The 15350-nt window shown below is 39.3% G+C and overlaps 2 long non-coding RNA genes across 2 annotated transcripts; both read right to left on the bottom strand.

The window, feature by feature from the left end:
* Positions 1 to 52: 52 nt before the first annotated feature.
* On the bottom strand, positions 53 to 2651 carry LOC138952331 (uncharacterized). The gene is made up of 3 exons (XR_011451351.1): positions 2420 to 2651; positions 1665 to 1936; positions 53 to 935 (listed from the first exon to the last, which is right to left on the bottom strand). It is a non-coding gene; the product is annotated as an uncharacterized lncRNA (long non-coding RNA).
* A 3011-nt stretch (positions 2652 to 5662) lies between these two features.
* LOC138952832 (uncharacterized) lies at positions 5663 to 13667 on the bottom strand. Its single transcript, XR_011451435.1, has 2 exons — positions 13368 to 13667; positions 5663 to 7110 (listed from the first exon to the last, which is right to left on the bottom strand). It is a non-coding gene; the product is annotated as an uncharacterized lncRNA (long non-coding RNA).
* Between the last annotated feature and the right edge of the window lie 1683 nt (positions 13668 to 15350).

Raw genomic sequence — 15350 nt, forward strand, 5'->3', positions numbered from 1 at the left:
ACAGCACAAAGTCAAACATATCAGCACTTGCAAACAAAATGCACACAATACAGTCAGCTCAAAAAACTTTACTTATGTTGATAAACGTTATCACTAGCAGCAGATCAAATCTGATGACTTCATCCACTTGGCAATGAACATATTGGGAAGAAAGATATCTAGTTTTATATATTTATATATATATATACCAAAATCACACATGTAGTACAGTAAAAGTCATATCTATAATGGTGTACACAGGAACCTTCCTTTTCAGAACTCCAAACAATAATCTGATAAAAAAAAAAATTCAGTACAGAAAAAGAGGGAGTCTTAAAATGTAGGAAAATGTACATAGGTTTTGACAAGACAAACATTCATATTTTAGATGCGACCCACCCTACTACCTTTCAGGCTGAAAACTTACAGAAACGAAGCAGCTGTTCAACAATGTTGCTCTGCCCATTACATGTGTAAAGAGTAGAGCTTAATGCCTGGATCTGGCAAAGCTTTTACATGAGTTGACAAATTGTTGAAATTAGAGTCGTCAGGATTGTTTACTTTGTGGAAGGGTTGCTCTCCTTGTTTATCTGTGTGGTTTCATAATTAAGAGGAAAAAGCTGTTTTGTTAATACCGCTTTCCCTACTTCTACTAGTTCCTCCTCCTAAGTGCATCCTGATGCTGCCTGTATCAAAACGGGCAACAGGATTGGACTACTTTGGGAACAGGAGGTTGTGATGGCTGGCTCTGGGTAACAGGTGGTTGTGATGGCTGACTCTTGGAGACAGGTAGAAGTCTCTTTCTGGTTTTGACAGAGATGCAATCAAGGGCTTCCTCCTTCGTCGCGATATAACCTTCGTGGTTGAAAACGACGTTAAACACCAAATAAAGAAAGAAAGAAAGAAAGGCTTCCTCCTCCAAAATGACTTGCAGCCTGTTGCACACGGTCAAAACACTGCCAAAAGGGAGAAAAAAAGAAAATAATCAGTATGAGAAAGAGAAAGGAGACAACAACTTTTACTAAAGCATCATTTAGGACAATTTACCAAGTTGTACATAACAAATTGCTCACAAATTTGAATGCAACTTGCATGAAGAGCATTGCAAAATTAAGACAGTTGCAGGGATGGCCAGATCTCAAAATCTTAACTTGCCAGACAGGCGAGTCATTTCAGAAAGTCCAGTCCACCAAAAAGAATTGCTTGCCGGGTACAAACCACAGTTGCTATAACTGCATTGTTTCATTATAATGTTTTGAAACTAGAGTATACAATCAGAAGTGTTGTATTTGACGAGAATTTTCACTAGCCAACCAGGCGAGTTGCCAAGCGGTTTTAACTAGCACAGCGGATTTTTTGTACTCGCCCCTGGCCATTACTCATTAGTCAGATGATTTGACCATCCCTGAGTTTAGAAATTCTGTTCAGTCATTGCTGATTAACTGTATCACTATCAGTATCACTGCACTTTTTTTTTTAATTATATGTATATTGCTGACAGCGACAGGCATAATTTTAGTATGTATTAATACTAGTATGCTGGTTTTTCAGATTTTGACACATTCCCTGAAACCAAAATGTTATTAGGCCGCACAAACCATCTTGCAATTCAACTTGAACCATTCTCTTTTTCAAAAGTAAAGTGCAAATATGATTTATTTACAAAAAGTAGAGAGGTTTCCTACCTGTAAGCCTAAAGTTCCTCCTTAAAACTCGTTGACAAGGCGATGCATGAGGTCGAGCTCACACTCACAGGCAGCCGGTGATGAAGACGCTTGGCCACAGGAATCGCCCATCTTGCTGCCTTTCAATCCAGTTGTGATGATGAATGGATCAGGATAAAGCACCCCTTTCACATACAACTTCTGCTTGTACTCCCGAAGAAGCACCCTCTCTGCATGTTTTGCTTCACGGTCGACAGGAATCCCATCTCCCAAGTTCCAAAGCAGGAAAAGATCTAAAAGTAAAGCAAAAGGCCTTGAGATCAAATCACAGTTTTTTGCACCTGTGGAAGGCATTCTTTTTTTCCCCTCATTACCATTTTGTATGTAAACTTACAAAATACTCACTGAGGTAAGCTTAGCAGCTATACAAACTGGCAGTGGCAACTTAGTGTGCATGTTTGTTGTTTCTTATAATCTTACCCACACGTCAGATTGAAAATGGAAAACTTTAGCATACACTATCGCAACATGTATGCATCACGAATCGGAATATAGTTATGCTTCATAGTAAGTTAGATTCCGTGGACAGATCAACGGCACTTATTCAAGTTTTTGACTTTAATCAACTGAAAAGTTAAGCGTATCTGAAGAGAGAGCACCTTACTAAGTTACTGTTACTGTTAGTGTTACAACTTACAGGGCGGAAAACCGGTCTTGGGAATGAACAACACATCGCATCATTGCAAAGAGTAAATAACGAAAGAAATAAAACTTACCTAGCTACAAGTTCCTCGTGTGCACCTTCCACACTCTTTTTCCGTACACACGACAAGGTTTTCGATGCTTCAGTGCTCCACAGTCGCACCTTCTGGATGGAAATCTCGCTCAAATCGCACATCATGCACATGTTTCAAGTTGCTGAGAAGCTACGAACGACGCGTTGTTTACTCGAAAAAAATGCTGCGCATGCGCACTGTCGCAATGGCCGCGGAACTGTTTAGTGGTGTATTCTGTACAGCAAACGCTACCCGAAACACCACCTATACGGCGTGTATGACCTTGAGAGCTTCAGTCAACGCTTGAATTTTACAGGGATAACATCCGGTTTGCTCTCTCAAGACTGATCATAACTTGATTTATCTCATCAAGGGGGAAAAAATAAACGCCCCGGCGAAGATTCGAACTCTCGACCTCGAGACTTTGTGTCTCATGTCCTAAACCACAAGGTTACTTACTGCGCCAATGGAGAAAAAGAAGGAAAAACATCGATATAAATTCATGTTATGTTATTCTTGAAGCAGCATGATTTATATCTCTATCCGCCCATTGTTCAGAAGTGAATACATGTAGAACTATTTCTCAGATGTCTGTTTTCAACTGCACAGAGCTTTGGATAGATTCAATTACTGTTCTTGTCATTTTTCTTGCATGTTGTAAATAGAGATATGATATCGCAGCTACTGATTTGCATGGCGCGAATGTCGTGTAGCATGACGGTGTAAACATGTAGGGGGCCTACTGCGATTCCGTGAAACATGTTTGCAAATAAAGGCAAATTTTAATGGCAATTTTGACGTTTTTGCAACGCATGAATGGTAATTCAAGTGTAGAATGATATACAATTATCTTTTTTTTTGTTTTGACAACACTGGTGAAGTGGCCTAGCGGTTAAGACATCGGCCCCGACATTTTGAGGTCCCGAGGCCTTCGAGTTCGAATCCCTGCCAAGTCGTTTATTTTTTCTGCTCGATCCTTCTTGACAAATATGCTCAGCTCTGAGAGAGCAAATCGGATGTTACCACAGCAAAATTCAAGCGTTGACTGAAGCTCTCAAGGTCATACACGCCGTATAGGTGGGGTTTCGGGTAGCGTTTGCTGTGCAGAATTATGATTTTATCCCAATTTTTCAACCTCGTAGCCCCGGAAAGTCATAAATAGACCACAGCTTTAAATTAAAATTCTGGTTGCGCTTTTACCCAGAGGTTTTCATGGTCGCCCAGCTTAAAGATAGGGTGTCCGCCAGTAAAAGGCCTTCAGATCGCTCTAAAAGCTTTACCAGAAGATTCTGCGTGACAAATAATGTTACCACACAGAAGGACTAACTTAACTTTGCAAAATTAAGAGTTTGGGAAGTTGAATCAATTGTCGTAATATCAAAGGAAAATGCACTCTTGTGATGTGTTCCGTGGGTGGTGTCCCTTGATTCGAGACAACATGGCGACTATCAGGGAACGTTTTGACGAATTGGAGACTGACCAGGTAAGTGTCGGATTTGTAGACCACAGGAAATGTTGTTTATAATCAAATAGGGCTTTCAATACAACAGTCAGTATTAGTGTAAAAGTTGATCCCAGCAGGACTGCAAAGAAATCTGTAAGGCGAGTCATTTCGAACCATTTGGTTGGTATGATGAGATGGATACCAGTAAGTTCGTCAAACGGTAGATTCGTCACCGGTCCCCGGTAACTTCGCCACAGTAACTTCGCCACAGTAGTCCGAGCGCGGCTGTAATGTAATGGTAATACAACCTTGCACCTCCCCCCCCCCCCCTTTCTCTCTCTCTCTCCCCCTCCCCCCTCTCTCTCTCTCTCTTTCCCGCTCTCTCTCTCCTTTCACAGAGCATATATATGTGATGTTGTGCGTATTTATTTTGTATCTCTTTTTTCTTTGAGTAGGTGAAGTACACAATCTAAAATGGCATTTTCATTCTCTCTCTCTCTTAAAAATGTGAATCTTGAATCTCTCCCACAAATCAAACATCTGAAAGCATAAGCTCTAAGCATAAACACCCGCCCACCCTGCCGGTATCTTCGTCACCCGTGACGAATCTACCGTGTGACGAACTTACTGGTAGCCGATGAGATCACTTGTTTTCAGCTACTAGAGGCAGTAGAACGAGGACGTCAGCCGGCTTTGCATATGGTTTATCCCACACAAACTTAATACTGACTTTTCCACTCCCCTCCAAAGTGCTGCTGATCGAACTTTGGACCATTGTAACGCTTGAAATTCGTGGAGAAACATCCAATCTGAAGTTAATTTTGGCTGACGTCTTTCCGATACGGCGATAGCTCAATCAGTGAATGTGTGTAGATCATGGATTGGAAAATCAAGGACTTGCCTTCTGAAATAATTATAAGACTCTGCATTTGCACTGTTACTCTTTTGATAATATATATATGATAGATGCATTTTTTTTTTAGCTACAATTCATACCACTGGAATAAACACAACAGTAAACTAAAAGTAAAAGTGTGCTTTGCTTGCAAGAGTGAGTAGAACAGAAAATACTAATTATCACACCCATTTTAAAAGCAAAAATTCTATTCGCACTAGTAAAGCTTATGAGAACTGAATTTTATTTGTTCAATGGGCAGTCGATAGAGAATAAATCATGCTCTTCAAAGTCAAGTGAGCTTTTCTTGATGATAATAGGTTTGATACAGATACTGTAAATTGAGTAAGGATGAAGTATGAGAACTGTAAACTCTTCTCGTTCCGTCTAGGCTATGGAAGTTTCGCTTCCAGCAGAACATGCTGTCCTTACTAGTGCTAGAGGGCGGCAGGAGAGGAAGAGGTGCGGACAGAAAGTGATCTGCTGAGGAACCAATTTGAAGGTAAATCAGGATTAGTTTTAGTCCTTTTCCTAGTACTTTCCATGCACGGGTTCACACACACACACACACACACACACGCATGTATACACAGAATCATGAATGACAATAGCACTTGCACAAATAGTTATATATATAAGAAATAATAGGGTGAACTTTGATGACAATAACAGAAGATATTCTTTTCTTGGGTGAAGAGTATAATGGGGATTTCACAGTTATAATTATGGCAAGGATAGAAGTGTGCTGTGCATCTGTCTGTCAAAAGGGCCCACCAACATTTTGTTTCCTCTGAAGAGCAATATACCACAGTTGTGTGATATAATTGTACGTGCAAGAATGCCTTTTGTAAAAAAAATTCCTGATAACATAGTGAGACACACAGAAATGCAATAGACAACACCCTTGTGACATCATTGTTTATTTTGCTGTCATTAAAATGATCCATTCATTGTTATTATACATTCATCAGAATACTTTCCTATAATTTACATGGAATGTATCCTGTGAGGAAATACACAAGTACAGGTTGTAACAAAACACTCTCCTCTGAATTGTTTAAGGTTTCAAGGGAAAATGTGCTAGATGTAATATGAGAACATTAGATGAGGTAAAATTTACAAACAATTAAAAAAAAAGCAAGTGTGAAAAATCACACGTCAATATAAAAAAATGAATGTGCTTTACAAAACTGTACTTTTTTTTCTTTTGAAATAGTCAGTTTAAAATTTAAAAAACACACCATTGTTCATAAGAAATACTTTGCAAGTTTTGCTCATCGTTCAGGTTAGTGGTGTGTTATGACTCGTTTATGCCTGGTTCAAGCAGGCATAGTTGTAAAAATGGGTATTGACTGATTTAAAAGTGAAATAACAATCTTTCCACTTCCAGAAACTTATCCAGGAACCAGGCCAGGAGAAACTCCAAGCCCTAGCCTCTAAATGGTGAAGCTGAATGCTGGCCTTATGACAGTAAGTACCTATTCCTTGTGTGAGATTTGCTCTAAATCCTCTGCAAGTGCAAGCAGACAGTTGCCACTATTAAAATATTTTTTAAAAAACTCTGAAATAATTCTGTCTGAGAATACGGTTAAAATAACAGTTTATAAACATAAATCAGAGAAAGTAACCTTACAAATAAGGGGGCATAAAAAAGAGGGTTTCTGTACAGTACATGGGTACACTGGGCACGAGCTATGAAAAGGAAAGGTGTACCAGAATTCAAATGTCTTGGAGAAATGTGTACAAATGAGGCAAAACTCGCCTCTGACAAAATGGATATGATGCAAAACAACATGTTTAAATAATCAAGTATTAGAAGATTATTTCAAGGAGAGGGTGACATATAGTATATGTGTCTCAAGAGACAATCATGTGCAATTCATTCCAAGAAGCTAAAGATATGTTACAGGTGCCTCTACACTAATATTCACAATGTCCCAGGACAGTCTTGTTTTACTAACCAGTGTCAGTGTCATCACTCATGTACATTTCTTCTTCTGTGTTCGATATAATCTATATTAAATTGCTTTCTGTTTTATATACCTGCCTCAACTCTGTTCTATCATACTGGAAAGCCTGTACCGTCACAGGTGTATATCCACCCCCTCCCCACACACACACCAAGACATGCTCTATTACATAAATTACAATTTCTTCTTTCTCATTATTTTCTCCAATTTTCTTAAATTTGGTGCATATTTTTTTTAACAATTTTAATGTTTAAATCTGAATCAAGTTTTGTCACTGAAAGATGATTTTCTGTTTACACTCCAGGATTTCGATGCACTGGTGGTTGGTGCTGGATGAGAGTTTCCTTTCACATGCTTGGCCCAGAGAAGCGACGCCCTCGTCCTGGAAGAAGCAGAAGAGGGAGACATCAATAAAACACAACACTATGCTGCTTACAGACAATTTATTTTGTGCAAATATGGTTATTTGGGAGAACGAGTCCAAATAGCCAGATACAGTTAATGTGTGTGGGCCATAAGGAAAAAATGTACCGATCCAGCTGGCCAGTACACAGGCTATATATGCTGGTCGCCTGTGCTAAGTACAGAGTTGTGTCAAAAGTCATGCATGTTGAAAAGGTGAATTTAGAGCGAAGGTTTAGATCACCCCAAAGAAAAATCACATAAACCAGTCCGGGTGGTAACGCACTTGCGCTCGGAAGCGAGAGGTTGCGAGTTCGACCCTGGGTCAGGGCGTTAGCAGTTTTCTCCCCCCTTTCCTAACCTAGGCAGGGATGTCGTTAGGCGTCAGGCATAGACCGATTGAAAGGCTCAAATGTCCGATTCACATAGCAGCATGGCGGTCTGATGTCCTATCATTTTGAACTGAGCGCCGTCATTCTCCGATAAGAACACCATTCATTCGGACAGCGTGATATTCGATATTTTCCATTCAAGATACACATTGTCCAAAATTGACCGAGCACTCTCGCCTACAGGTGCACTGAAGTCGTGTAGTGCTGATCTTGCGTTTTTGGGAATTCCAAACCGTTTGCAATATGAGCCGTTTGGGTACAACCGTCTGCAGCACACTAAAGTTTAGGAGTACGGGAGACAACTCCAACTGACTATAAGTCTTGCGTCTGCTTTTGGTTTCAGTTTAAGAAATTTTGACGAAGCGCATTGAATTATGCCACCGAATTAAAACTAATAGGCCTGCCAAAGATCAACAAAAGCTGAAGACCTTTGGCTTTTCAACGGCATCCTGTGCTACATTTCGGTCAAAAACAGGTGAAAACGCGACGAGCGTCACAAGAATGACAGTGCCAATGACAGTGTCGCATTGGAAACTGACACAGCCACGGAAAGAGACGTTTTGTATTTTGGGACTGCTGCCGGAAGGAGACCGTAATATATGGTTTCATCACTGTCAACTGGTTACAGAAAAAATTGTCTGCTCCAGTGAGCGGTGAAACCAAACGGTTGATTATCATGTGACACTTTTGTCATATTTAGAGTTGTTTGCACAGTAAATACAGCCGCGAAAAATAGCTCGCTTGAAACTGTCTTGCATATCAATTCCTTTGTAATTTATAAATTACCAAAAAAAAACATGAAAAATCATTATCGACGATCTCGAATCTGCTTATTGTTCACAGAACCCACTGTATATTTACCACTGGGTTACATTTTCATTCCTATTTGCTGATGTGTAAAAAAAAATTTTGTACTGTGCACACTATTTACTCGAGTCAGTAGTTGCGGGTAAAATTGATCCCTGTTTTGAATTTTGTGGAATCATTTTGCGACATATCGATAAAGTCACGAGACAAAGAACATCAACAAAGACCAAATGGGCAATCATGTACATTTTTGCGGGGTGTAACGGAGATCAACTTTGTCTTTATAAGAATAGGAATCACATCATCTTAAACTCTACACATGGTGACAACTGCAACGCGTGTGTCACACAGCATGACAAATAAACAAGTCGCGTAAGGCGAAAATACAATATTTAGTCAAGTAGCTGTCGAACTCACAGAATGAAACTGAACGCAATGCCATTTTTCAGCAAGACCGTATACTCGTAGCATCGTCAGTCCACCGCTCATGGCAAAGGCAGAGAAATTGACAAGAAGAGCGGGGTTGTAGACTTTGCGCTAAGAAGGATAGCACGCTTTTCTGTACCTCTCTTTGTTTTAACTTTCTGAGCGTGTTTTTAATCCAAACATATCATATCTATATGTTTTTGGAATCAGGAACCGACAAGGAATAAGATGAAAGTGTTTTTAAATTGATTTCGACAATTTAATTTTGATAATAATTTGTATATATTTAATTTTCAGAGCTTGTTTTTAATCCGAATATAACATATTTATATGTTTTTGAAATCAGCAAATGATGGAGAATAAGATAAACGTAAATTTGGATCGTTTTATAAATTTTTATTTTTTTTTTACAGTTTTCAGATTTTTAATGACCAAAGTCATTAATTAATTTTTAAGCCACCAAGCTGAAATGCAATACCGAAGTCCGGGCTTCGTCGAAGATTACTTGACCAAAATTTCAACCAATTTGGTTGAAAAATGAGGGCGTGACAGTGCCGCCTCAACTTTCACGAAAAGCCGGATATGACGTCATCAAAGACATTTATCAAAAAAATGAAAAAAACGTTCGGGGATTTCATACCCAGGAACTGTCATGTCAAATTTCATAAAGATCGGTCCAGTAGTTTAGTCTGAATCGCTCTACACACACACACACACACAGACACACACACACACACACGCACATACACCACGACCCTCGTTTCGATTCCCCTCGATGTTAAAATATTTAGTCAAAACTTGACTAAATATAAAAAGAGCCCCTGCAATGAATATTCCATGCTTAGTCCTATTTATCAGTTTTGGTGGCGCTGATTCGGCAAATGAAATGTTTTAATTATGTTGTGCTGGCTTGCAGCCCAAGAGAGATATTAAACAAAAGCAAATGTATTTCTTCAGGCCTAACCATCATAATGCCATATATGTGTTCTGCGCGAACTTAGAATCCGGTTTCATTCTAGAATGGACCGGGTCCAGGTTGGAATTCTAACCCTGCGCAAGGACAGGGGTGCCATTCTAGAATGAAACCCTTGAATAAAGGGGGCCGTAATGTTTGTAGGTAAGACAGAGTTGTCTTCCCTTGAATTATCTCCACCTGCACCTTCCCTTTGATAAAATGGGGTTGATTTGTCTACCCCTGAAAAAAATCCTTTGGCGATCTTGCGATGTCATGTCATGTCAAGAAAGTTGACACTCCTGAGTACGCAATAAACAAAGGCAGACCATAGCAAGGGGGACTACCAGGGCGGTAATGTTTGCAGGGCAGTTGTTTTTGTGATGAGAGCCGGTTGCGGCCGCTTGCAATGTCAGCGCTGTCTCCCTCTCGGAAATGTCCGGTTTTTTGACAATTTTTTTGACAGACAGACAGACAGACGGTCAGACCGACTAACCGACAGACAGACCAACAGAAGGACAGAGTGAGTTATAGAGCTGTTGTCACAGGTTTAAAAAAAAGTTGACATTATATCTTCACAATTCAGAAGACCAACTTCATGTATATGAATAAGATTAAAAGTTACAAGCGAGATCGGCAAAACACTGTCAGTCCGGAAATTTCCGTTCGTAGCGATCAGTGCTGAGTGTCTCTCAAAATCGTAATCACTTTCAGAACATCACAATCCCAATTCACGATGTCTTTGAGTAAAGTGTAAAAAAAACCGAGAAAAAAAACCCAACCAAACACACAAAAAACTAAAACAAACAGAAAATCCACATTTGTGGCTTTGGCTGTGTGATAGTCTAACTGAAATGACTATTCCAACTTGGACCCAAATTCCAACCTTGCGCACGGCCGATTCTAGAATGGACCAGCAACAAGGGTTTCATTCTAGAATGGCACCCCTGTACTTGCGCAGGGTTAGAATTCCAACCTGGACCCGGTCCATTCTAGAATGAAACCGGATTCTAAGTTCGCGCAGAACATATGCATGGTGATCTGTAAACTTTTGTTCTCTGTGCACAATGCATGTGTAAACATTTTGTTGTTCGCAGAACGCAGAACCAATTTCACATTTTAACCCTGAGGCTGGTTGTCGCGACATATGTCGCGCTACTTTAGGTATACTGTCACCTGGTTGTCACGACACATGTCGCGCTACTGGCTGAGTCTGTTTGGTCGGTTCCTATTACCTCCCATGTATGCGAAAACCTATAATATTATGACCGTTTTTTGTTATTTTTCTCTGTTAATTCACCAGTGGCTATGTAACATGTGTTACAGAATTGCACCAGTGTAAGAGTTAACATTTTATTTTTCACTCACATGTTTGCTGAAGTGTACAAATTTTGTTCCATTTAGTGCTGTTTTTTTCCCGTCTCAAGACATATATGGTGATGTGTTCAACTATTGTTCTCTGGGCACATTTTTTTGCACATTTATGTCCCTCACTTATGTCAATGTAGCCGCTAATTTGTTTAAGTCCAGTCAATCGTACAAACGTTTCATTGTGGGTGACTCGAGCTGTCGGGGTACTGCGACGAGATATCTTTCCCAATTATATGATTGGTGTTATATATTCTTTTACACATTTTAACTAGCATTCATCATCTTGGTTGAACTTGAAGCGTGACAAAAGGATTTTGTCACATTGATTGAATTTTCAGACTGTCCACATTGACTGAAATCTAAGAAAAGGGCACAATTTAACGCTGTTTTATTCTTTCCCAATTATATGATTTGTTATTGTTCACAGAACCCACTGTATATTTACCACTGGGTTACTTTTTCATTCCTATTTGCTAATGTGTCAAACTTTTTTTTGTACTGTGCACACTATTTGCTCATTTAATGCTGTGTTTATTTCACTCCCATGTGTCATATTTTCTGAGATTTCGGTCAATGTAGCCACTTTTTGACCCACATGCGAAGCAAAAGTGAGTCTATGTACTCACCCGAGTCGTCCGTCCGTCCGGCCGTCCGGAAAACTTTAACGTTGGATATTTCTTGGACACTATTCAGTCTATCAGTACCAAATTTGGCAAGATGGTGTATGATGACAAGGCCCCAAAAAACATACATAGCATCTTGACCTTGCTTCAAGGTCAAGGTCGCAGGGGCCATAAATGTTGTCTAAAAAACAGCTATTTTTCACATTTTTCACATTTTCTCTGAAGTTTTTGAGATTGAATTCCTCACCTATATATGATATATAGGGCAAAGTAAGCCCCATCTTTTGATACCAGTTTGGTTTACCTTGCTTCAAGGTCAAGGTCACAGGAGCTCTTCAAAGTTGGATTGTATACATATTTTGAAGTGACCTTGACCCTGAACTATGGAAGATAACTGTTTCAAACTTAAAAATTATGTGGGGCACATGTTATGCTTTCATCATGAGACACATTTGGTCACATATGATCAAGGTCAAGGTCACTTTGACCCTTATGAAATGTGACCAAAATAAGGTAGTGAACCACTAAAAGTGACCATATCTCATGGTAGAAAGGGCCAATAAGCACCATTGTACTTCCTATGTCTTGAATTAACAGCTTTGTGTTGCATGACCTTGGATGACCTTGACCTTGGGTCAAGGTCACATGTATTTTGGTAGGAAAAATGTGTAAAGCAGTTCTTAGTGTATGATGTCATTGCTAGGTTTAGTTATTTGATGTCAAGCATGTGAGTCGTATGGGCTTTGCCCTTCTTGTTTTGTTTGGCCGCATTTAGCCTTTCCTTCGTAACTGTCTGTCTTCACCAAACTGTAGATTCTTGCATTACTAATGGCGAGCAGCTATGCAAGAAAACAAAGAAAGTGTATTCAAGCGCCGAGCCGGGTAAAAAGAAAATATCACTACATTGACCGAAATTTCAGAAAGCGTCACATGTTTGCTGCTGTGTAAATGGTTTGCAGTTCATTGCACATTGAACGCTCCTTTTCTTAGGTTTGATGTTTTATCACATTTTGTTGTTCTGTGTGTGCTAGCGCTTTTTTGGGGTAACTTTGTCGCAATTACTTCTAAATTTAATATGTTACTGTTGTCACTGCACAAGTCATGGCCAATCCACCACTGTGCCCTTTTTTATCTCTCCCAATAAATGTATGGCATTTTGTTCTGTAGGCGCTTGCCATTGCACATTGAACACGTTTTTGTTGTTTCTTATTCATAATTAACTCTGTAATTAATGAAGAAGAAAAAATCCCATGCGGAGCACGGGTATTACTAGTAAATTATAATACATTACATATGTAAAAATATCGGTTTCCTTGCCAGACAAGGAAACTCAAGGCATCCTGTCAGGGAGAGAGTGAGCTGAACTCATTTTGACCTGAGTTCAGGATGATGGTAGAGAGCATAGCAAATTTGAACAAACAGTCCCTGCTTTTGAATTTTTGAAGAAGCACAGGAAAAATGTTTTTTCTTTGTATTTATCTAGACTTTCTACATTTAGAGTTTTTATTCAATCTATCCCGCACCTCACATTTTAACAGTTTCCACAATTTGACTGAACTGATGTTTATTTTAAATTTAATTTGAACTATCATTTATTCGAGTCTAAAACGTCTGAAAGAGTTACAATGTGTCCTTTTTGCTGATCAAAAACTGTTATTATATGTACCTGAAATTTCAGTAGTTGGGGATGTTTCTCAGGAAGTATTTGCTCATCTTGTAGAGCCTTCAAAGCAGGTCTCCATGACTGCATACCCTAGGTCCCTGGTCATACGACAGCAGCCAAGAGTGCTCATTGACAACATGGTGCAGCTGTGGAAGTAATACAACAATGGCTCTGGGTTATTGAGATCTCTCAAACAGTGAAATTTAGAATCCAGACACTAGTTTCATGTTTTTCCCCCTTGAACTGTTCAGAGAGAATGTGTGGCTGTGGTCTTGAGATTTACATCAAATAAAATTGAACAATGCTCTTGTCAATTGAGTATATTTGTGTGCATTTGTTGTTTCATTTATTAATAATAATAATTGTCTTGTCCTCTAACTGTAACCATTTGTTTCTCCGCAAAAACGCAATAATAAAGAAAGAGACAGTTATTTTCAAACCAATGGCAGCTTATGCAATCCCGGCCGATTTGCTTATACAAATAAATATTATATACACATGATCTTGATAGAAAACTAAACAAATTAAAAATATGACCACTCACCTGCACTCATTCTATGGCATGTATTTCTTTGAAACTAATTACATTGTCTAAATAACAAATGAAAACACAGGCACACACACACACACACACACTCTGACACACACACACAATAAAACATCATTCACTCTTCCATTTCATTTGGTTCAGAGACAGCAATGTGCAAATTATAGATTTATTGACTTACACCGACTCCTCTACAGATGAAATTAAGAAACATCTGACTCCTGCATCACTGGTTGTCGTCCGCCAGTTGCCTTGATAGATGTAAAAGATTGCTGTTCTTGTGTCTTCGCATAGTAACTGGTAAATGAAAAAAAAGTATGTGTGAGTTTTTCAAAATATGCATCTGTGCACATACACATTACATAACATACCATACGCTATGTAAAGATGTAATTTTCTCCACATGATTTACACAAAGAAACCATGAAGAGCGTATGACTACATTTTAGGCCCCCTGCTATTTTATTTAATAATAGTTGGGAGGTACAGAACTCCTTCAGTCAAAGCATGGAGCGCCTCCTGCCAACTTCTCAAAAGATTGTAACACCTTCCTGGCTGAATAATTTGACAAATGTATACAGTATTGAAGTAGGGAGTAATATATTCCTTTTTATATATCACTGGAAGAATATTGAAAAATAAGTACAGGAATGTGATCTATGAAATCTGAGAAAATCAGTTCATGAACAGGAGGGAGTCTTTAAATGGGAATAAATTAACGAGGTTATGAAAACAAATTCTGAGTAAACAATGTCTTAAAATGGAAGGTCAAAGGAGTCTGAAAGTGGGGGGTCTTATAAAAGTGGGATCCACTGTATAAACACAAATGAATGATAAATATACAAAGGAACAATCACACCAACACACACCCATCCCCCTAAAAATAAAGCTTATTGTTGCGTACATTCTCCTGTTACTTCTCGAAGTTCTCCTCTTGTTATTTTTTGTTCTAATTTTCTAAAAGAGAACATGATGAATGTATTGAAAATCTGTCTGCATCCTCATGACTGTTCCCGTTTCACTTATGCCTCTTGGCTGCACACTGTCACAGAATCAGCTGTTCCGAGCACAAATCCTGCTCGGCAATGTTTACAAATGATGTCCACGTCATAGTTTATAAATAGCAACAGAAACAATGGTGGCGCTAGACAGTCTCAGACACCCGTGTACACAAAGCACAGCCATGTGTAAGTGATGTTAGACTCGCCTGGCGATAGGTTCTTGGCGTTACCCACACCCCCACCCCCCCCCCCCCCCCCCTCCTAACAGTATAGCGCGGACCCTAGCGTGTCACTAGCAAAGCTGGCCTTACTCTCTGTATAGTGCGTTCACTGAGAATTCATCACTTTGTGTTCCGAAAACATAACAACTAGAATCAGCCGCCACAGCCACAAAAAAATACGTATGCATGCGCTCGCTTGATCAAGCATTCATTAGAT

The sequence above is a fragment of the Littorina saxatilis genome, linkage group LG17 (genome assembly GCF_037325665.1).
Source record: "Littorina saxatilis isolate snail1 linkage group LG17, US_GU_Lsax_2.0, whole genome shotgun sequence".
NCBI lineage: Eukaryota > Metazoa > Mollusca > Gastropoda > Littorinimorpha > Littorinidae > Littorina > Littorina saxatilis.